Raw genomic sequence first — 22303 nt, 5'->3', positions numbered from 1 at the left:
GACAGCCCTGGTGGCATTTTCTGACTGAGAAGGATCATGGGCAGAAAGCTCAGAGTTTGCATGGACCATGTGTTAGTGAGAAGGAACTGGACAGGCAGTTGGTCCATTTCGCTCTTTATCTCCTCAGACAGAGGTCTGAGATGAACTAGAATCCATGGGTGGACCAATGGGCACTACTTTCTAATTATCCGGCTCTGGGTGCATGGTGCACACACGTAATCCACAGTAGAATACTATAGGAACCATCACTCACAGAAGAACCATCTATTCTAAAATGAAGATGCATCTAACTCAACATCTGGTGTCTTAAAGGCTTTGTGGAAGAAGGTAAGGATAGAGGATGGAAATGGTATTGTCACTATATCAGTTGAGGCTTTTTTCCTAAATGTCAAATATAAGGCAAACAAACATAAGTTCCTTTTAAGTTATAGATCCAAAAATCTATACACTTAAGTTATAGATCCAAAAATCTAACACACTTCTCATAACAGGCATAAAAGGAACAAAGTAGGAAATTGGGAGGCATAGATTTAAGGTTGTATGGGCACCTTACTGCAAATCTCAAATACCTGGAAGGGGCTTATATTTAACCTTAATTCTCTATTTCTTGGACTACTAAAAGTTGGTTTGGTTTGTTCAGATGGGTGCTTATAACTACGTTATTGTATGGAGTTTGATCCTTAAGTTACTCAATACTCATAATCTTTAGAACAGTCTTAAATCAAGTCATAAATAAATCAAGTCTCTCAATTTGGAAGCAGAATTTTGGCAGAATTTTGCTCTGAAGAGATTGTGACAACTGCATGGAAATTTGCTCCTAAGAAGTTTTCTATCACATATGGCATCAGGAGACACATGTACTGCAAAGAATGTTTATACACAAGCTATAGTGCAGAGCAGGGCAGAGAAAAGGAGTCTTTCAGATTCATTCACAGTGGCATCTCTCCTGCATATTAGTTTTGAAAGAAGATGCAAAAAATGTTATTGACATTGCAAGCATAGTGTCAGCAGAAGAAGAAATCTTTTTTTTTTCCACTTAGAATTTTTCTGGAGGTACCGGTGATATTCTGTTCAGCCACTTTATTTCTAGCAGACAACAATATGGCTGCAACAAAAGTGAAAATTCTCCTTGCTCCCACAACACATATAGTTTGGACCTCCCGTGTCCAGCACGCTCAGGACCAGACTGGTCCCGGATGAGGGAATTTGCCGGACAAAGGGAGGTCCCCTGATACCAGCCCCTCAGCCCGCTGCTCCTCCCTGCTACTGGCTCCTTCAGGGCTGCTAGGCTGTGTGCAGGCCAGCCCCAGGCCAGCTCCACTGCTGGTCGGCTGGGCAGCACCAGTCCCACTTCCGAACAGCACAGTGTTTGATTGGGCTGCCACAGTCCCAATCCCGCTGCCTTGAGGCACATGACCCCAGCTGCGCCAATTCTGCCAGGCCACTGCAGCTGGCTTCTCCTTCTGGGCTGCCACAGCCACAACCCTGTCCCCAATACTGGATGGCAGGCAGCCCCAATCATTGCTGTATCCCAGGCTGACTTGGCCCTGCCAAACATCCCCTCTTGGGCTGCTGTGGTCCAGGTTGCGCTGCCGGGGTGCAGACAGCCCTGATCGCACTCTGCCCAGGCTGCTGTGGCCTCGCTGCTAATAGACTGGGAGGGTTGCACCAGGCTCCCAGCTGCTGGACCTCCTATCTCGGGTGCCTCTCATCCAGGAACATCCATGGTCTTGCTGGACTATGGATGTTGCCGGATGAAAGAATCCTAGATTTGGGAGGTGCAACCTGTACTTCATGCAGAACTGTGCATAATGTTCTTATTAAACACTAAAACTGTGCCAACTTGGCCTAGTTTCAAAGTCCATAACAAAATTGAAACTTAGCCCAAGTCATTAAAAGGATTGTGAACCTTTCTCAAGAGAATCTGAGCACAGCATTGTGGAAAACTTAAGCTGTTTTCTGTTTTCTGAGTTGTTTATAACAAAGTTGCAAATATTCTCAAAATTCTTGTTTGGTTCCATGGTTTTGTTTTGGCCTTTTATAAAGACATGGCAAAGTGCATATCTAAAGCCAAACTGCTAAAATGAAGGTGTCTTGTTGGAAAATCAGGTGAAAAGGAGCATTGTTGTTTTGAACGTTAAGTGTGTCCTAACCTACAAATCAAAGTGGAAATTCCAACCAAGTAGCCAGGTTACATACTCATGCAAATCAAAAAGTATTTTTTCATAAGCTTCTTTGATCTGAAAGCACTGGCATTTGGCGACACTGTTTACGTTACCTAGTCCCTTTCCCCATGCTATGACTAATCTGTAATACACACTTGGATTTGGACTGATTTTTTTTCCAAGCAAAATTCCTCACTGAAATGCTAGTAGGCAGCAAAGCCTATTAAAGATGTCACCAGCCATATTAAGTTCTAACTTTTCTGGTTTTATTTATACCACACAACTTGAAGAGGGAAGAAACTGAATGAAGCATAGGCTTTGGGGAGTCCTATGTGAAGATCCTGAGGATCCCTAAGCAAGCTACCGTAGTCTAAAAAACACATTTGAGGAAACAAGGAGGAAGGCTAAACAAATGACAGGGAATCATAAGCCAGAGAGAGATGCCAGTTTCCAGTAAATTATACTTTTCTCTGAAGGAAACAAATTTTAATGGTAGTGGAAAAGGGAATGAAATATAAAGATCCATAGCTGATAATACGTCAGTTCAAGGGTGCCTTTGCTAAAATTTGCCTTGTGGCTATATGGCAAAAAATGTGGAGAATAAAATATACACCTAGGCTATGTCTACTCTACAGAGTTTTTGTGCAAAAGCCTGCTGAGCGTCCACACCTCAAGTGTGTTTTTGTGCAAGAAAATTTACACTAAAATGGCAGAACAGAGGCCTTTTTGCAGTATAGGTATACCTCTTTCTATGAGGAATAACTCCTTTTTGTGCAAGAGTTCTTGCGCAAAAAGGTGTGTGTGGACTCTCAACAGGGGTTTCTTGAGCAAAATGAGCCTATAAGAAAAAGCACAGGTGCTCTGATGGCCATTCTGTGAATGGCAATCAGAACTTTCTTGCTCAAGAACATCCATGCAGCGTGGATGCTTTCTTGTGCAAAAGCACATCGCTTTTGTGATGCGCTTTTGAGGTGTGGGCGCACTTTTGCACAAGAAGTTTTTGCGGAAGATCTCTTCCACAAAAAGCTTCTTGTGCAAAAACCCTGCAGTGTAGACAAAGCCCCAGAGTTATAATCAGATGGATCCTGAGTCAAATGAAAAAAGACATGGAGCCATTGGATCTCTTCTGGCTTCTACTTTTCCTCCAAAACTGTAGTGAAGAGTAAAGGTATGGGAATATGAGGGGGAGTTATTACAGCCTCAGGATGTTGCCCCTTCTTCTGCTCCCTGGATTGTACTATGGAGCGCCAGGGAAAACTGTGGTTGGTAACTCTCTCTGAGTGGCCTCAGAGTATTGTCCATGGTCCAAAACAGATGCACAGTGCTTACAAGTAATTGAGATTTCCCCAAGATTATGCAAATCTCTGGAAACTGGTACATTCAGGGAATGAACACCTTGCTTTTTCCAAGAGTCGGGGGGAAAGGCTATCCCTATTACAGAAGAATTCCTAGAAATGTTTGCAAGTCAAAACTGGTGCAGTTCTCTCCATTTCAATATGGATAACTCCCACATAGCAGCGAATGAGGCCTTTGTTAACAAGCACATCTGTATCTGCCAAGTAGGACAATCTGGGTATGTGTACACTAGCCCTCTAGTTCGAACTAGGGAGGCTAATGTAGGCATTCGAAGTTGCAAATCAAGCCCAGAATTTAAATATCCCACGCTTGATTTGCATCTTCCCGGCCAGTTGCCATTTTTGAAATTTACAAGTCCAGACTAACTGCCCGCGTCTACACGCGGTAGGGATCCGGTAGTTTGAATTAAAGCCCTTGTTCGAACTACCTGTTATTCCTCCTGGAATGAGGTTTAACAGGTAGTTGGAACTAGGGCTTTAATTCAAACTACCGGGTCCCTGCCATGTGTAGATGTGGGCAGTTAGTCTGGACTTGTAAATTTCAAAAAATGGCAACCGGCCGGGAAGATGCAAATCAAGCGCGGGATATTTAAATCCCGGGCTTGATTTGCAACTTCAAATGCCTACATTAGCCTCCTAGTTCGAACAAAGGGGCTAGTGTAGACATACGCTCTTAGAGGAAAAGTTTGCATTTGTGTTTATTTAAAACAAATTAATAGTCACTAGCTAGTGGACCAGTTCTTGAAAGTAATAGGAGATGTGACATACCAAACAGCAGCTAGTGGCTTAGGAAGTTCCAAACCATGTATTCTCTCACTTCACAATGTATCATCTCCTGGAAACCTAGAAAGGATTTCCATGGATTAGGAAGATGAGTTCTGAAGATCATATTCAAGAGCTACTATTGCAACTTGGAGATAGTTTTGAACTGTACCTTATAGAAATGTAGGATTGAAAGGGAACTTAATAGGTCATCTAGTCCAGTTCCCTGACTGAGGCAGGATTAAGTAGTATCTAGATCATCTCTACAAATTTGTCTAACCTGTTCTTAAAACCCCTCAGTGATGGAGATTCCACACTGGCCCTAGGTAATCTGTTCTATGTCTTTAACTACCTTTACAGTTTGGAAGTTTCTCATATCCAACATAAATCTCATAATCCCATTGCTACTTATCCTGTAGTAACTGGTTAAGGTTTATCACTCTCTTCTTTATTGCAGCCTTTCATGTACTTGTACACTTATGTTGCCCTCAGTTTTCTCCTCTGACTAAACAAATCTATTTTTTTAATATTTCCTTGTAGGTCATGTTTTCTAGACCTATACTAATTTTTGTTGCTTACATCTAGACTTCCACTTTGTCCACATCTTTCCCAAACTGTGATGCCTGGAACTGTATACAATATTCCATTTGGGGCCTTATCATACTGAGTAGAGTGGAAGACTTACTATTTGTGTCTTTCTGATAGGGTGTGCATATCCTGCACTGGGCCAGAAGGGGTTAATGCCCTGTGGGTGGAGGAAGCACTGCTTCCCAGCTGTCCAGGGCATGTCCCAAGTGCTGGGGCAGTATAAAAGGGAGCAGCTCAGTTCAGTTCAGTTAGGGCAGTGGTCTCCAACCTTTTAAAGCATGAGATCACTTTTTTAATTCAATTGCATTCCAAGATCTACCTCAAACCCAAATACCCTGGCCCCGCCTCCTTTGTGCCCCTTCTCTGAAGCTCCTCCCCCTGCTCACTCCATCCTCCTCCTCTCCCCCATACTCCCTCACTTTCATCAGGCAGGGCCAGCAGGTTGGGGTGCAGGCTCTGGTCTTAGATTAAGGAATTTGAAGTGTGAGAGGTGCTCTGAGCTGAGCTTAGAGCAGGCAGCTGGGGTGCTGGAGGGGTTTCTAGGTGCGGGCGCTGGGATGGCCTTTGGATGCAGGAGTGCTCAAGGCTAGGGTCGGGGCTTGGAGTGCAGGAGGGAGTTCATGACTGGGGTAGGCTTTCAGGATTTGGGCTCCGACTTGGCACTGCATACATCAGGTGGCTCCTGGGTGGTGACCTACTTGCCACAGGAGAGCCATTGGGCTGTACTGCCCTGCAACATAGGGATGACTTCATAGACTTTAGCCCCACGGTGTACTGTCCTGTAATCTAAGAGCTAATCTACCGGCTCTGACCATTAAACTGTGCTTCCCTACAGTCCAGGGCTCCTAGATGGAACTAATTCCCCACAGCTGGAGATGCTGCAGTGGTAAGATGTGCCCTGCGACAGTCTTGCTTACAATACTCAATGCTAATACATTCCAGAATGATGTTTACTTTTTTTGGCAACAATATTAAAAACCCGTCAATCTTTTTCTGCAAGACTTTTTCCTAAGCAGCCATTTTCCATGTTGTATTTGCACAGTTAATTATTCCTTCCTAACTGCAGTACTTCATATTTGCCTCATGTTTAATTGGAGCCCGGCAACTCACAAACCAGGGACCATGAAGGCTGCTTAAAGCTATTAAGTAGGCTTCTCTAAAGTTGCATTATAGACAGAGGACATACACTTAAGATCTAGTTGAATTACATGAATAGCAAAAAAGGCTATCTTACATAAGGAGAAGTTATGAATGTAACAGAGCTAAGTGATTTTTATATGAATGTATACACTTTCACATCAGCAACTGATTAAATCATAGTTTTAATTCCATTATGAACAGAGGAAGACATAATAAGCGGTCAAGCAATTCAACTTATCTGGGAATCACCTGCTGTTAAATATCCAGCTGCATATTGTAGTACTAGTAGATTTATGTGCGTGGAATAGTCAATAAAGGTCAAGTTGGTGTAGCACCTGACATGGATTACATGGGACACTTGCATGGGAACTTTTTTCATACTTATTGTAGACTTTGGCTGGAGCAAAGTGGGCTGCAAAGAATGGCTCTCCAGCTGAGCTTTATTAAAGTTCAGGAGTAGCTAGACTTAGGACATTAGTTCTTGCCATCTCTGTTATATTTAATTTTCATCTTATGCTATATGAATTATTGATAAGTATCTTGACCGCTTTGTTAGGAAAGCATTTTAGTGTCACAGGAAAATATATATGCAGGCCACACAAACTTTGAGAGTATACCTGCAAATACTGTGTTGTCAGATTAATAGAATTTCAGTACAGATATAAAGTGGCAAAGTAGAAGTAGGATTTTCTTTCATATTTATAGTCAAATGTTTAAAAGGATGGAAGTTATAGTCCCAGTGCAAAATATGTACATCCATAAAGACCCTAATACTGTATGTAGGACCAGCCCTATGTGCAAACATACTGTACAAGCAGACAGAAATTCATACACATACCACTTCCAATTGCTGTGATCCTTTGTGTGTTAATATCCCTGTTTCTGTTAAAGATATTCAGTGGTTGATAACTATATTAAATAAACTACAACATGCAAGCACTGGCTTACAGACTTTGAGGTTAGATGGTAACATATCAATAGATTTCCCTAACTATCTGAAACATTGTCTGAATGCCAAATGTTACTTGTATCACTGATACAAAGATCTTATGAGCCTGGTTAATACTTCAACTCTGAAGGGGCATAGTAATTTAGAATGCATATCACCAACCATAATTTCAGAGGGAAACCTCTATCATCTGTGTGGAATGAAAAAGAGCTATAATGTGTCTACCAGTGTCTAAATAGGAGTTCTGAAATTGTGTTAGCCACTTGCTAATGATTTCTCCTGACTCTCAGTGCTGCTCGAGGAAAGTGTACACTGATGAACACTTATCCATCATTTTATCATGATCAATATTCACTCTAATGTTTCCTATGCCTGGGCAGACTGGATTTTGTTACGTGCACCAATATGAAGGTGATGTATTGCATCCCCTCCACATTGGTGTACATAAAATTCATGTGGTGGGGCAAGGGATTCAGAGTGTGGGCAGGGGCTCAGGGCGGGGGCACAGAGCTGGGATGCAGGGAGGAAGGGCTCAGCTGGGGCTGTGGGCTTTGGGGTAGAGCTGTGGATGAGAAGTTTGGGGTGCAGGCTGCCCCTGGAATAGGGCAGGAAGAGAAGACTTTCCCTAACTCTCTCTCCCTTGAGCTGGGAGGGAGAGATTCTCTCCCCAAGGCAGCAGGCAGCTCCAGGGCCCAGGCAAAGGCTGGGTCTGGGAGAGATGCTCTCCCCTGACTGCAGCAGGTCCAGGATTGGGAGAGAGGCATCTCCCAACCTGTCCCCACCACAGCCCTGAGCACCTGCATGACACTTACTAGGCAGCTGCGCAGCTCACAGGGAACTTAGATCATGATTTTAAAAAATATGTGACCAATCTTTATTATACAAACAAGGCTCACAGATCATGCTCTAGGGAGCAATATGTAATATACAAATATAGGTCCCCACTCACAAATGTAAATTCATGCAGTCAGTGAACTTCCACTGATCTACACCAGCTGAGGATCTGGCCTTTCAACTCTAATTTCAGACATGCAATGTAGTAAGTATTTTTCAGAATATCATGATTCCATTTCACTAACATGTTTATTGGGTTGTGTTACTCCAGCATTTGGCAAACTGCTTCAATGCCCAAAATATGTCATGTCCATGCCTGTTTGGGTGTATGTGAAGCAGCACAAAAGCTTAGAGATTGATTCATAACAGTAGTTAAGAGAGTGTTCTGTAATTTTGTCCTGAATCTCCAATACAGCAGCCAGGCTGCATGCTGAATGCTTGATTCAGAGAAGAATACCTGCATTACATGGCAATACTGTGAAATGCTGGTCAGGTGCTGGGCAGACTGTAACTCAACACAAAATTGAATTATGGTTATCATGGGAAAATATCCTCCTGTGCTCACTGAAGGATTTAATCACATTGCCCCTATCACCTCTTTGTCTGCTAAAACCTGCCTCAAGGGGCCATGAGGGAGGAGAACCTCACAGAACTTTCTCTGAATTCTCAAGCAGGAATAGGACCTTGCACAAACGCAAGAGGCTCACTCCCAGGAGCCAGCAGATTCCCCATAGATCTGTCCAGATTTCTGAGATCTGCCACTGGAAAGGGCTGTCAGCATGGAAGCCCTGCAACTCCTCACAAGCTGGAGCCTCTCCTGCTCCCTAGCAACTCAACTCTAATTCATTCACAGTGCCAGTGACATCCTAGCTGTGGCTGCTTCAGGAACACCCATTCCCCTCTTGGAAGTGTTGGGGGGGAGGGAGTGGGGAAGAGAAGCATTGTGCAGCATGGAAGAGGTTGTAGATTTTTTTAGCTTTACTGAGTTTTCATCGAGTGCTTGGTGAACAGAAGCTATGCCTCCTTCCCTGTACCAGCTGGGTTCTGGACTCAGTCCTAAAATGGGGTGGAAACAGTACCATGGGAAGGACTATTTCACAGACCAGTGAGAAGGCTCTTTTGTCTGCTGGAATTTATGCACCTCTTACCACATTCCTACAAATAAAAAGTACTAGTGACCACATTAAAACAAAAGCTGCCTGAGGTGTGGTCGGGTGGCCCCTTACACCAATTATGGGTCCCTTCTCCATCCTTATAAATGTTTTAAATATCCATTTAGAGACTATTATACAGGAAAGTGGAGAAAGACCAACTGTATAGTTTCAAAACCACAAAATCTTTTTGGAGATTGGGTGATTGTCTGGATAAAATTAATTATGGGCCTAAATTTACCATTGGTCTCTGTTCTGAGACTGTCTTGGGGTGCTCTACTTACTGTTAGGATGGCACCTTCTCTTGGCCATTGTGGGGAATAGTGCAGCAGGTCAATGCCTCTTTCTCTTCCTCTTACACACCATCCCTCTTTCTCTCTGTCTGCAGCCCCTCTCTCATTCCAGAACATGCCATGGCCTCTTTGTGACTTGGCCCCACAACCAGGTCACTCAGTGTTCCTCCTTTCCAGGGTATAAGCCTTCAAAGTCTCTATTGCTCCCACAGAGACCCAGGCAGTTTTCCAGTTCAGTGTCCCACCACTGCCATTTCCCTAGTGTCCCCACTTTCCATGCTGGGTTCCAGCCCAGGGACCCTATAACACACAGGTAAAGTCTGTTCAGTCCCCAACCTTGCTGCTTACACCCTATGCTGTTTCCTATCCTGGCACTTCCCTCCCTTTGATGTTTGTAGGCTTTTCTACTCCCTCCTTCCAATTATGGGCTACTTGCCTCTATTAGGCATGCTAACCTGTTAACTGGTAAGCCTCACCCTTAAAGCTTACAGTTACCCAGTGATGGCTGGAGCAGCTCTTTGCCCCGCAGGGCTCACCATAGCAGGAGAGGGGTGCCCAAGTCTGGCACCCCGCTTGTCCCCCACCTTGGTTTAATCAGTTAACTAACAAAATGGAATTTTACATCCCTAGTCTCTATAATCTCCAAACACACCTCCATTCTCCCAAAGAGTCTCTGTAGACTACCTCCCTGCATCCTCCTTCCTGCTATCAGTTCCATAGCTTCATAGAAGTCCTACTTGTTCCCACACAGATAAATATCCCCGAATTAGGGCTCTCCTCTCAATCTTCAGCCTAATAGACAGGGGTGATTGATGCCTTTGTGTGGAGGGGTTGCAGGGAAGGCCATCCACGTAGGAAGTGGGGGCAGATGGGGGCACCCCATTTAGCAATCAAAATTTTGTCAGTGGCATAGGGGGACAATGTATCTCCCTAGTGTCACATATGCTAATAGGTTAATTGGCTCATCTGACCTCCATTGACCCCTTCAGGGCAAATGTGGGGTCATCATTCCATCACAGGGATTTATCTGTTTTCATAAGATCATAGCCAAAGACCTTACAAAACTGATTCCCATATGAAAAGGAATTAATTCTTGTGAAATAGACATCACCAAATCTTATAAATATTTCTGAAAGTTTGTTTGTTTGTTTGTCCCGAAAGAAATGGTAAGAGCTCCAAAATAGTAAGAGCTAGAAACACCAAATTTTGCACGGATACTACTGATTTCCTAACTTAAATAACTGGATTGGTTATATCTCAAAATTGGTTCCCCTGGTTTCCCCAGACTCCAATTGTGCCCATTGATAATTCTGAAAGATCTCTGAAATGGTAAGAGCTAGAAACACCAATTTTAGAACAGATACTACTGATTTCCTAACTTCAATAACTGGATTAGTTAGATCTCGAAATCGGTTCCCCCAGTTCCCCCAGAGCCCCAATTTGGCCCACTGATAATTAGCTTTTAGTAGCACCTGATCATAGAAACACTAAATTTTGCACGGATACTACTGATTTCCTAACTTCAATCACTGGATTGGTTATATCTTGAAATTGGTTTCCCCAGAGCCTCAATTGGGCCACTAATTAGCTTTTAGTAGTGCCTGATCATAGGTATTTGCTGGATGCTTCTGTTACGTGTGTCACATAAACTGCAGCTACGAGATCCTTCCCCTATGATAACAGACGAAGTACTAGCTATATTATTTTCTTACAGTAATATATAAGAGAAAAGTATTTCCAATAAAATATCTATGTTAATGTCATTGATGTAGTTCATTCATCACACCTTTTACTATATTTTCCCCGGACGACGCCGGATATTTCTGCTAGTCTGTAAATAAGACAAATAAACTGCAGTTGTAAAGCAGGTTTGGGAACCTTTTTTGAGTTGGGGGCTGCTGATCCCCAGACTAGTAGATTTTGTGTACTCGAGCCCCACGGTGGGACATTGGGGGGCTGGAGTGCCACTGCAGGCTCCCCAGTGCTGGGGTCGGGGGAGCCCCAAGCCTCGGGGGCCGGATCCAGGCAAACCAGAGACTGCAGGTTCCCCACCTCTGCTGTAAAGGAAAGAACATCTTTCAAACTATTAACTGCTTTAGACATTTTCCATAGCACCTAGCCTGAATTCCTGGAATGGACAAGAATTATTATAGATTTTATTACTTTCCTGTCTTCCTCTATGACAAATACAGCAGAAACCCAATCTTACCAGGAGCTATGTGCCTTCTACAAGTTGGTCAGTATACTCAATACCCAATGAAGTCAGAAAAACAATTCAATGCTTTGCAGGAGGCATTCACCTTTCTGCAGCATCAGACCCATATAGAGGCACTGCATTATATTATGAAATATGGGTATATGTACACATTTAATGTTTAAAACAAGTGATGGGTTTCCAAAAGCCTGAATCTGAAACGACTTGCACTTTGGAGGCATTCAAATCCACGTGTGGATCTGAATTATATTTTACAAATAGCCCACATCTTTATAATGGACAAAATTAAACCCCTACATCTGTTCAATATTTTTCAAAGTGACTAATGATAGTGGGTCCCAACTTGGAACACACATAAAGGGGTTTGATTTTCAATACTTTCTGAAAATGAGGCCTACTTCAAAATATGTCAAGCTGGGCACCCAAACAACTTTAGGCACTAATCCTAGGCTTCAAAATTCTGGTCTGGATTTGAATTTTGCTGCTGGAGCCAACTGCTAATCAAAATCAATACAGAGTTCAGAGATGGAGACATACATACTGAAAATAATAACAGAAACAAGAAACATATTCCCTCAGAAAAGTGTAAACTAAACTCACATTGTGTGTTTGTGGCTTTGTGGTACCAAAATCCAGTGAGTGCACTGTCTCTCTAGAATACAGTGTTACAGGTAACTAGAAAGGATTTTCAAAGTCACATTGCTTTAAGACCATTCATATGTCTAAAGGCTAATTAACTGTGGCAAGCTGACCATTAGGAAAAAAATGTTCATACAGATGACAAGATGACAGATGTCTTAACACAACTACAGTGCCATTTTTAAAATAAAAGATGTGACAAGTTTAAATTTCAATTAATTAAATGAGTTTCAGAACACAATAGTCATTTTCAAACCACTGAACCATATTAGACTAGGATAACAGTAGTTCCTATTTAAAGAGACATTTCTACTCAGAAAACTGACAGTGGTTTCTAGAAACAGCTACTTCTTATTCAACTAATCTGTTCCCTGTGTGTATTTAAACTTTACTGACTTGTGTAAATGTCTATTCCTTTTTATTCCCAGAAGCATAGCAAAGCCAAATCAGCTATGAGTGAGACAGAGTTGGATTCTATTTTGATTCCTTAATCACCTAGAGAAGTTATTTAAGTTAAGTTCAAAGTTCAGCATCTTCAAAGCTGATGACACAAGAGCCAGAAAGAACTCAGCCTGACTTTTAGATTCCAGGATGAATATGCAGAGCTACCAGTTAGAAATAAACATTTTTTTTTAATTCTAAGCTTTGAATGTTTGATCTGAAATTAATTGCCAGTCAATAAACCTAAGACCCCCCCCCCACAATGCCATTTTTTTCCAGATCAATGTTCAAAGCAGAAGAACAACTGAAGGGTCTTCATCTTCAGCAGTACAAACCCAAAAGCAACATTCTAGAACTCTGGTAATCAGTCATTGTGCTTTGATGGCTGATTTAAGGATTTTTTCACAAATTTGGTCCAGACTGACTGGTCCAAATCCTGAGCTGCACCCAGGGCAGTTCAAGAGGGTCAGGGTGCAAAGGAGGCCTCAATCTACCTTTCCACTCCCCAATTCTGGGACCATCCTGGTACTGGATCAGTTCACGGCTTAAATTAGAGCAGCTTTCCAAGGAGCAATTCTTGTATCTAGGACATAAGGGAGCATTCGTCATGCTTTCTTTCCTTTGAACACATTGCCTAGGCCAGGAGCCAGTTATGACTGAACACTGTTAAAAATTTGCCTGCAAAGAAGTGTAAAGCTGCTCCCAAAACCCTGGGAATTCTGGGCCCATGCCTCTCTTCCTAGCAGTGAGAATAATTTTCTGTAGGAAAAAATTCTAACATTGGAGCAAAAATAATTTTTTGTGACTTTTGTCACAAGGATAAATTAAATATTTTTGCAAGGAAAACACTCTTGACAACTTTCTAACCAAATAACTGCCTTCACCTTCTATGATGGCAATTTAAAATGAATATTTTGAAACGTTTCTTTTTTCAGAATTCATCAAAATGAGATGTCTCCCCCCCAGCCAGTTGTGCTATAAGTGATTTATCTGCAGAGCTTTCCTAGCAACAAGAGAGAGAAATCCAGTCCCAAAATACACACTTTTAATTAGCTTGGATCTGGATGCATTTTTTTCCTCTTTTCTGTCCTAAGGCATACTAAATTATGAATAACTTAAATAAGCCTTTGTATATATATATATATATATATATATATATATATATATATATATATATGGCTGGGATACACAGACTAGCTGAGTCTTGCAAGCATTCACTCTACCAGTCTGTCACCACACTTTAGCATACAGTCTGAATCTTACACTGTAGAACAAACTTCAAGGCCAGCACTTATTCATAAGCACTCAAAGCCACAAAGACATTGGAAACAGGCTCACAAATTGACTCTATTCAGAAAAAACTGCATTATTAAAAGTTGTTTCGATAATGCTTAATTGGAAGCTCTTCTGGAGTTTTGCTTCAGAAAAGCTACTAAGAGCTATGTTGTGCTTGGAGCGCACAACAAGAGGGAAGTGCATGTAAGAACCCTTTCCCTATCTCACACCCCTGTGCAGGGGCCAGGTACCAACACAAGTCCTGTACCCCTTAAGTGTGATATCTTTTCCCTCTTTACTACCCTGGGTTGCAAGTCCTCATCACCCTCTTTCACATACCAAGGGAAGAACCAGAGAGTGGCGAGGAGTATGCGGCAGCATTTGAAGGAGTGAAGCAGCAAACATGTTCCCACAGTCCACAGGTGAGCTAGAGGAATAATTCTACATACTGAGTCATCATCCCTGAAGTTGCAGAGCTCTGCATCACCTTCAATGCATACCCATTTCAGTAAGGCATAATCAAGGCCTAAGAAGAAATGATCATTCATATTACAGGCAGTCCCCGGGTTACGTACAAGATAGGGACTGTAAGTTTGTTCTTAAGTTGAATCTGTATGTAAGTCGGAACTGGCATCCAGATTCAGCTGCTGCTGAAACTGACCAGCAGCTGACTACAGGAAGCCCGAGGCAGAGTTGCTCTGCCCCGGGCTTCCTGGAATCAGCCGCTGATCAGTTTCAACAGCGGCTGAATCTGGACGCCAGTTCCGTCTTACATACAGATTCAACTTAAGAACCCCAGGCGTCCCCAAGTCAGCTGCTGTTGAAACTGATCAGCAGCTGATTCCAGGAAGCCCGGGACAGAGCAACTCTGCCTTGGGCTTCCTGTAGTCAGCGCTGGTCAGTTTCAGCAGCGGCTGACTTGGGGACGCCTGGGGCAGAGCAGCTGGGGTGCTGCCGGGTTGGTCCAGTAGCGCCGAGAATGGCGCTGCGGGACCAACCGGCAGCGCCCCAGCTGCTCTACCACAGGCATCCCGAGAAAAGCCTGGTCTGCTGTGGGGGGGCGCACTAGCTGTGCCCCCCCCCCCTCCAGCAGACCAGGGAGACGTGGGCGGCGGGACCGAGACGTGCCGCGGTCCCGCTGCCCCGGTCCTCCGTGTCTCCCTGGTCTGCTGGGGGGAGCCCCAGCAGACCAGGGAGACGCGGAGCAGAACAGATCAGCGGCTGATTCCAGGAAGCCCGGGGTAGAGCAACTCTGCCTCGGGCTTCCTGTAGTCAGCCGCTGGTCAGTTTCCGCAGCAGCTGACTTGGGGAAGCCTGGGGTAGAGCAGCTGGGCTGCTGCCGGGTTGGTCCAGTAGCGCCAAGAGCTGGATAGGAGGCCCCAGCAGACCAGGGAGATGTGGAGCAAAGCCGCGGAGGACCCGGGCAGGGGGACCGCCCAGACGTGCTGCGGTCCCACCGCCCGGGTCCTCCGCGGCTTTGCTCCGTGGCTTTGCTCCGCGTCTCCCTGGTCTGCTGGGAGACGCAGAGCAGCTTTTCTCGTCCCGGAGGACGCGGGTGGCGGGACCACGGCCCATCTGGGCGGTCCTTCTGCCCCCGTCCTCCAGGGCGAGAAAAGCCCCGTTCGTAAGTGCGGATCCGACATAAGTCAGATCCGCGTAACCCGGGGACTGCCTGTACTTCACTTAAGCCATTGCAATTCCATACTCTCGATTTACATAGTCAAATCAGAATCTGGTCTACAGAGTTCAGATCCATACATATGTAAATCAACGTTTGGGACATTTGAGTCCAAAACTTTGGTTTTAGCCCATATCTAATGTCGTACCTCGGTGTTCTGTACCTCGGTACCTTCGGTGGTCTGAACTGGCAGTGTCAGCGTCATCTGGTTAGGGTCGTCCTGGCGCGCTCCTGACAGGACCTGTACTCCGTCGGTGATGATAAATTTCAGTTGCGTGCATAATAATTGGTATTCCCTTTATCTAAAGTGTTAGAACCTGTGCACTTGGGTCAACACAGGAGATCTCTGAGAGGCCCTGGAAATGACAGATGCAGGCTAGGTTTGAAATCAATCGAGCAGGTTTATTGTCAAATGTGAAGCTCTACCAGTTGGTAACAGAGATCAGTACAATGTTACACCACTGGGCACTATGGCCCACGTTGACAATGTACCAACACTGGGCAGGCCTATTGCCGTATAACAGATATTAACAGCAGTTAGTCAAAGTTAAGCTACTGTGCATTCTGTAATTTTAGGCAATGACACCTGCCGTTCAGAGGCCTAGTGCGCCCCCCCCCCCCCCCCCCCAAGGTTGGCCGGAGAGCACCCTCTGCGGTGTCCTTTTATAGACAGGTACAAACAACTTACATCATTTCTTTACGTACCAGGTTGCCACCCTCTGTTGCCTAGTTGCCACCCCTCACCTTACAGAAGGGGGGCTTACTTACTATCCTTCATTGACCCGATCCTGAACCTAGGTCGGTATGTACATTATTTTTTGGGGAGACTTTGTACCAAGACATTTCTTATTAAGATGTTCCGCTACTCCCCTTTGGCTTACAGTTTGTACCCAGTGCTTCCCTGTGTCCTTCCATGCTCAACCTAAGGGTACGTCTAGACTACAGGCTTTTGTCGACAGAAGTTTTGTCGACAGATACTGTCGACAAAGCTTCTGTCGACAAAGAGCATCTAGACTACATTCAGTTCTGTCGACAAAGCAAGATGCTTTGTCGACAAAACCCTGTAGTCTAGACACAACCCTAGATGCAATAACACCTTCTGTCAACAGAACTCTGTCGACAAAAGGCGTTATACCTCGTAAAATGAGGTTTACCAGCGTCGACAAAACTGCTGAGTTCTGTCGACGTTATGTCTACAGAACTCAGCGGTAGTGTAGTCGCAGGTATAGTTTTGTCGACAAAAGTCCACTTTTGATGACAAAACTGTAGTCTAGATACACCCTAATTTACACAATTACACAGTTATCAGTGGGGCCTCTTTCTTGGCTCCTGTGTTACTGAACCAAAGTCTTGCTCACTAGATTGCAGGCCTGTTGCTGCTTTCATGTTATTGGCCTCTATTTAGGCCTGCTGACTCCATGTTACTGACCCTCAACTTACTACATCTAATAAACAATAGAGAAAAAAAATCTATAATACATTAAATCTTGACTTTTGTGAGTGTGTATTGTGGTGCCTTTGATTATCATTTTAATCCATCTGAAAAGAACATTGTATTTTAAGGCCTTGGAAAGGTGACTGTTAAACCAATGGCTACGTCTAGACTGGCATGATTTTCCGGAAATGCTTTTAACGGAAAAGTTTTCCGTTAAAAGCATTTTCGGAACAGAACATCTAGATTGGCATGGACGCTTTTCCACAAAAGCACTTTTTGCAGAAAAGCGTCCATGCCAATCTAGACGCGCTTTTCCGCAAAAAAGCCCCGATTGCCATTTTCGCGATCGGGGCTTTTTTGCGGAAAACAAATCTGGGCTGTCTACACTGGCCCTTTTGCGCAAAAGTTTTGCGCAAAAGGACTTTTGCCCGAACGGGAGCAGCATAGTATTTCCGCAAGAACACTGACAATCTTACATGAGATCGTCAGTGCTTTTGTGGAAATTCAAGCGTACAGTGTAGACAGCTGGCAAGTTTTTCCAGAAAAGTGGCTGATTTTCCGGAAAAACTGGCCAGTCTAGACACAGCAACATGTAGAAAAGGACTTCTATAGAACCTCAAAGTTCAGGAACACCAGGAATGGAGGGTTGTTCATACCTATAACATTCATTACTTTGAACAAAACTTTATGATTGTTCTTTTAAAAGTTTACAGCTGAACATTGACTTAACACAGCTTTGAAATTGTACTATGCAGAAGAAAAACAATGAAACAAGTTCAGAAACAGTCTCCTTATATGATCAAATGTTTTTGTTTTACACTTTCCTTTTTCTCAATAGTTTACCTTTAGCACAGTACTGTACTATATTGTGTCCAATAAGACCATGGATGTTCCTAGATCAGAGAGGCTAGGGGCAGGAAGCCCTGCAGGACACCTGGGAGCCCTGGGGTGAGGGGGGCAGGGTCAGCCCAGGCCAGCAACACATCTGGCCAGAGGCAGGGTGGGTTGGCAGGGGCTGGAAATGAAGCTGGCAGTGGGCTGGGAGGCTAGTGGTGGAGGACCTCCCCTGGTCCAGCAAATTCCCTCGTTCAGGACTGGTCAGGTCTCGAGGGTGCCAGGCGAGGGAGGTCCAATCTGTACTGTCTTAGCTTTTTGGTTTTGGTCTCTGCTGCTACGTGACTGAGTCCTTCTGGTCAAGGGCAGGCCTGCCAACAGAGAGAGTGAAAGGGGGCCCTTTAAATCACCCCCAGAGCACTGGCAATGCTGAATGGCTCAGCGGCAGATGGTATGGACAGCACTGGGGGGGGGAGGGGAGGAGAAGGGCGCAGCGTGTTGTGGTCTAGGCAGTGCTGAGGGCTAGCTGCCCCAGCTCTGCCCCTTCCACCTGAGGCTCCACCCCTTATGAGTACATGGAGCTGGTCCTCTTCTCATACCTTGCCCAGGGGCTCGGCAATCCTGTCAGCTGCCCCTGATCACGGGCAGTGGGCATCAGAGGCAGGGGAAGGCAGTATCTTCCCAAATCGATATACGTGGCCCCAACCACATTCCACCCCCAGGTCTCCCCACACTCACCAGCAGAAGCAGGGGAAGCGGAGCAATGCCTCTGCAGCTTGCTCTGCTCTCCCAGCACATGGAGGCAGAGCGATGTGGCTGGGGGAGCAGTGCAAGCCGGGGCAACGTTTCCTTCCCCGAGCTGGGGGTGGTGATGGGCACATGTCCAGTGTCTCCCTGTGTCCCTCTTCACTAGTTGCCCCAGTGTTTCTGCTGAATAATTAATCCAGGTGTGGAGAGGCCAAACAACTCAGCAACTCCTGAGCACTCTGTTGAGCTTCTCTGCCACTTTGCACTGGGGTGAGGAAAGAGCCTCGTTAGTGAGGCAAACAGGAAATATGTGGAGATTAATTGCTCCCTTCTGAGTGCAAGGCCCAGGCATTTTTTAAGGTCCACTTAAACCCTGTCTTAGCATTTGAGTGGAATTTAAGAGGTATACAGGCCCTGGAAGGCCCTTTACCGTGAGGCCAGATTTCAGCCCAGACAACTGGCAAAAGCCACTGGAAAGAAAAATGAAAGTAACAATTGTATACAATTTATGCTAGATCTTTGATAAATCTGTGCTAAATTTCATACCTTTGTACTTTCTGATCCTGAATTTGGTTCCAGTTGCAGGACGATCACTAGAATTTTAGCTCCTTTTACAGACCAAGGGATTTACTATCTTCCTGTGTGTATGGACAGTGTGTCATGTACTGTGACTGCTACAAAAATAAAACATTAATAGAGCTGGACATTGTTCTCAGTAAAATGGTATAAATGCAGCATCATATTAACATTTGTGAAGTTGCTCTAAATTTCACCAGTGTAACTAAGTAAAGTGTAGCTCAAAGATTAAATTGAAAGATAGTTTTACCTGGATCCTAAACTATTAGGTGGCTTAATTAGGTGTAGGTAAAGATAACTGTTCACTGAAGTATGGGGCCAGATTCATCACTGACCTCACTTGGTACAATTCCATAAATGCAGTGGAGTTGCATATGCTCATACCAGCGGCAAATACAGCTAACCACCTGTCTTATCTACCAATCCGTCTACCTAGATATCTATCACCTTGGTGTCTAACCCCCTATGCTTAATCTACAGTTAAAGTGATAGCTTGCAGTAGACATAACTTCATGTGGATTACTGTTGAAAAATGTACTATATTATAAAATTTGAAGTTCTGGATGTCGAAGCTTAGAAGATGTTAATTAATTTTCTGCATTAAAGGAAGCAAAGATTTGTATTAACAAATTGATAGTTGTGAAAACGGCAGATTTTCATCAGATAATCAGTACAAATCCTAATTCTTAGATCTTACACAATACTTTTCATCTGGAGATCTCAACACACTTTACAAAATAGGGCAATCATCTTTATCCCCTTTTAGTGACGGGGAAAGAGAAGCAATGCACCCAGAAGTTAAGCAATCAAGTCATGCAGCATATCAGTACTACAGCCAGGTGAAATCATTTTCTGACTCCTAGTACCCTGTCTCCATTCCCCACAGTCTTCTGAAGTGTACTTAAATTGTGTTCTGCCTCCAATTGTACAATTGACACAGAGACTTACGAGGATCCTAGACCTTGGATGGCCCACATAAGCGAAGAGCACAATAACCATCCCTGTGAATAAAGACTGCTTGATCCTTGATCCTTCCTGAGAGCAAATGCATGGGACAAATCCCAATAACCATTCTACACATTTCTGATTCACTATATTAAAAAAATGCTTCCTATCATTTCTTCTTATTCTTTTTTTCCCATTGTCGTTTATATTTTTCTTCCATCAGTTGGATGAACTGAAGAAAGAAATAATTTTAAATCCAACTGCTTTAATTCAATCCAAACAGCCTCTCTCACAATCCTAGAATCAGAGTTAAGAGAGTATAGATATTCTTCAAACAATCTGGTTGTAGATTAAATAAATCCTCATTTTACTGTCTTTCATTATGAACCTAGAAAAACTTTTGTTCTTTTCAGCTGGCTTCCCCTTTAACAATAACAATCTGTAGAAAAGGGATCAACCTCTATTTTCTCAGTGCTTCAAATTAAATAAAAAATATTAATACATTATCCTTACTGGAAATGCACATGACTTTAAATAACATCTTAAAAGAGGATTATGTAACTAGCAACCCATAGTATACCTTTACATTTATATTCTGCTACACTAAGACCCTATTTAGAACTCATTCTCTTTTTCAGATTTATATAGGAGCTTTGTTGGAAGGGGAAATGAATGAGCAGTAGTAAACAGAATCCAAAATAGTTTTACTGCTTCCCAGTACGCTACTGGAATTTGTAATTCTTCTTCCATTATTTGCTGTAACCAATACAGGTCTTTAGTATCTGTTCATCTCCATCTGAAGTGAATGTTTTCCCATTTATATCAATAGGAGCTGAACTGGATCCTTGAAAAACTAATCCTTACTCAAAGCTCTTTTTAAAAATCCTTCTGATCCTTTCATTCTTTATTTGTCTTGACTGAGTGCTGATCTGCAAATTTGGCTGTCTAATTGTATCTTTTTTATGGTAACTTTTGAGGCTTTTTCTTAGTTGAAGCAGTTAGGGCTGTTTGTCAAACCAATGCACTTCACTAACACTGCAGCATCTGAAGCTCACGTTTCATATCAATCTGTTTTGTGTTAAATCACAAATACTGTACATTAGCCACTGTAGTAGTTGTGCGTGACTTTTTTTCTTTTGGTTAACAAATGTACCTGCCAACTCAGTTTGTGAAGCATTGCTAATATTTCTAAGTGTCATGGTGTGAAATCTTTTTTATTTTCCTCAGAAACAGATCTTCAGAACCACATCACTATTATAACTTCCTGCTGCTTTGCAGGAGCAGTTTTATGGATAGTCACAGCAGAAAGAACCCTCAAGCCCTTTTCTTCCTTCCATCCCCCAGTAAGTCAGACTTGACAAGGTAATTTTGAACAACAATTCTTCTGAATGTACAACCCAGTTTTTTGTCAGCAGGAAAAAACGTACATAGCTCACAAAATAAAAGCTATAAACTTGTTTTCTCAGTGACTTGCTAAATAGCTCTTGTTAAGAAAGTTCATTGACACTAGCTTGGGCAGGTCCAAAATACATACATATGAAATGGTCGAAAACTAATTCAGAGAGAAAGTTAATATGTAATATCCAGGTGAAAACATCCACTCAGCGTGCAGCAGCAGTCAAAAAGCAAATAGAATGTTAGGAGTCATTAAAAAAGGGATAGAGAATAAGATCAAGAATATCTTATTGCCTCTATATAAAACCATGGTTCGCCCACATCTTGAATACTGAATACAGATGTGGTCGCTTTATCTCAAAAAAGATATATGGGCACTGGAACAGGTTCAGAAAAGGGCAACAACGAGTAGGGGTTTGGAACAGGTCCCACATGAAGAAAGATTAAAAAGGCTTGGACTTTTCAGCTTAGAAAAGAGGAGACTAAGGGGGGATATGACAGAGGTCTATAAAATCATGAGTGATTTGGAAAAAGTGAATAAGGAAAAGTTATTTACTTATTCCCACAATATAAGAACTAAGGTCACCCAATGAAATTAATAGGCAGCAAGTTTAAATAAACAAAAGGAAATTTTTCTTCACTCAGTGCACAGTGAACCTGTGGAACTCCTTGCCAGAGGATATGGTGAAGGCTAAAACTTTAACAGGGTTAAAAAAAGAGCCAAATAGATTCATGGAGGTTAGGTTCATCTTGCTATTAGCCAGAATGATTAGTTATGGTGTCCCTAGCCTCTGTTTCTCTGGAGGTGGGTAACAGGAGAGGATCACGTGAGGATTACCTGCTGTGTTCCCTCCCTCTGGGGCATCTGGTATTGGCCACTGTTGGC

The 22303-nt window shown here is 43.4% G+C and overlaps 1 long non-coding RNA gene across 1 annotated transcript in view; it reads right to left on the bottom strand.

The window, feature by feature from the left end:
* Nucleotides 1–20579, bottom strand: part of LOC142829601 (uncharacterized) — a 251947-nt gene extending 231368 nt beyond the window's left edge. The window contains exons 1-2 of the long non-coding RNA XR_012904162.1: nt 19048–20579; nt 15634–15841 (exon numbers count right to left, since the gene is read on the bottom strand). This is a non-coding gene — a long non-coding RNA (uncharacterized LOC142829601). The remainder of the gene's footprint in view (nt 1–15633; nt 15842–19047) is intronic.
* Between the last annotated feature and the right edge of the window lie 1724 nt (nt 20580–22303).

This window comes from Pelodiscus sinensis, chromosome 5 (assembly GCF_049634645.1).
Source record: "Pelodiscus sinensis isolate JC-2024 chromosome 5, ASM4963464v1, whole genome shotgun sequence".
NCBI lineage: Eukaryota > Metazoa > Chordata > Testudines > Trionychidae > Pelodiscus > Pelodiscus sinensis.
The sequence above is the reverse complement of the archived record's forward strand: the minus strand, read 5'-3'. Positions and strand labels throughout refer to the sequence as shown.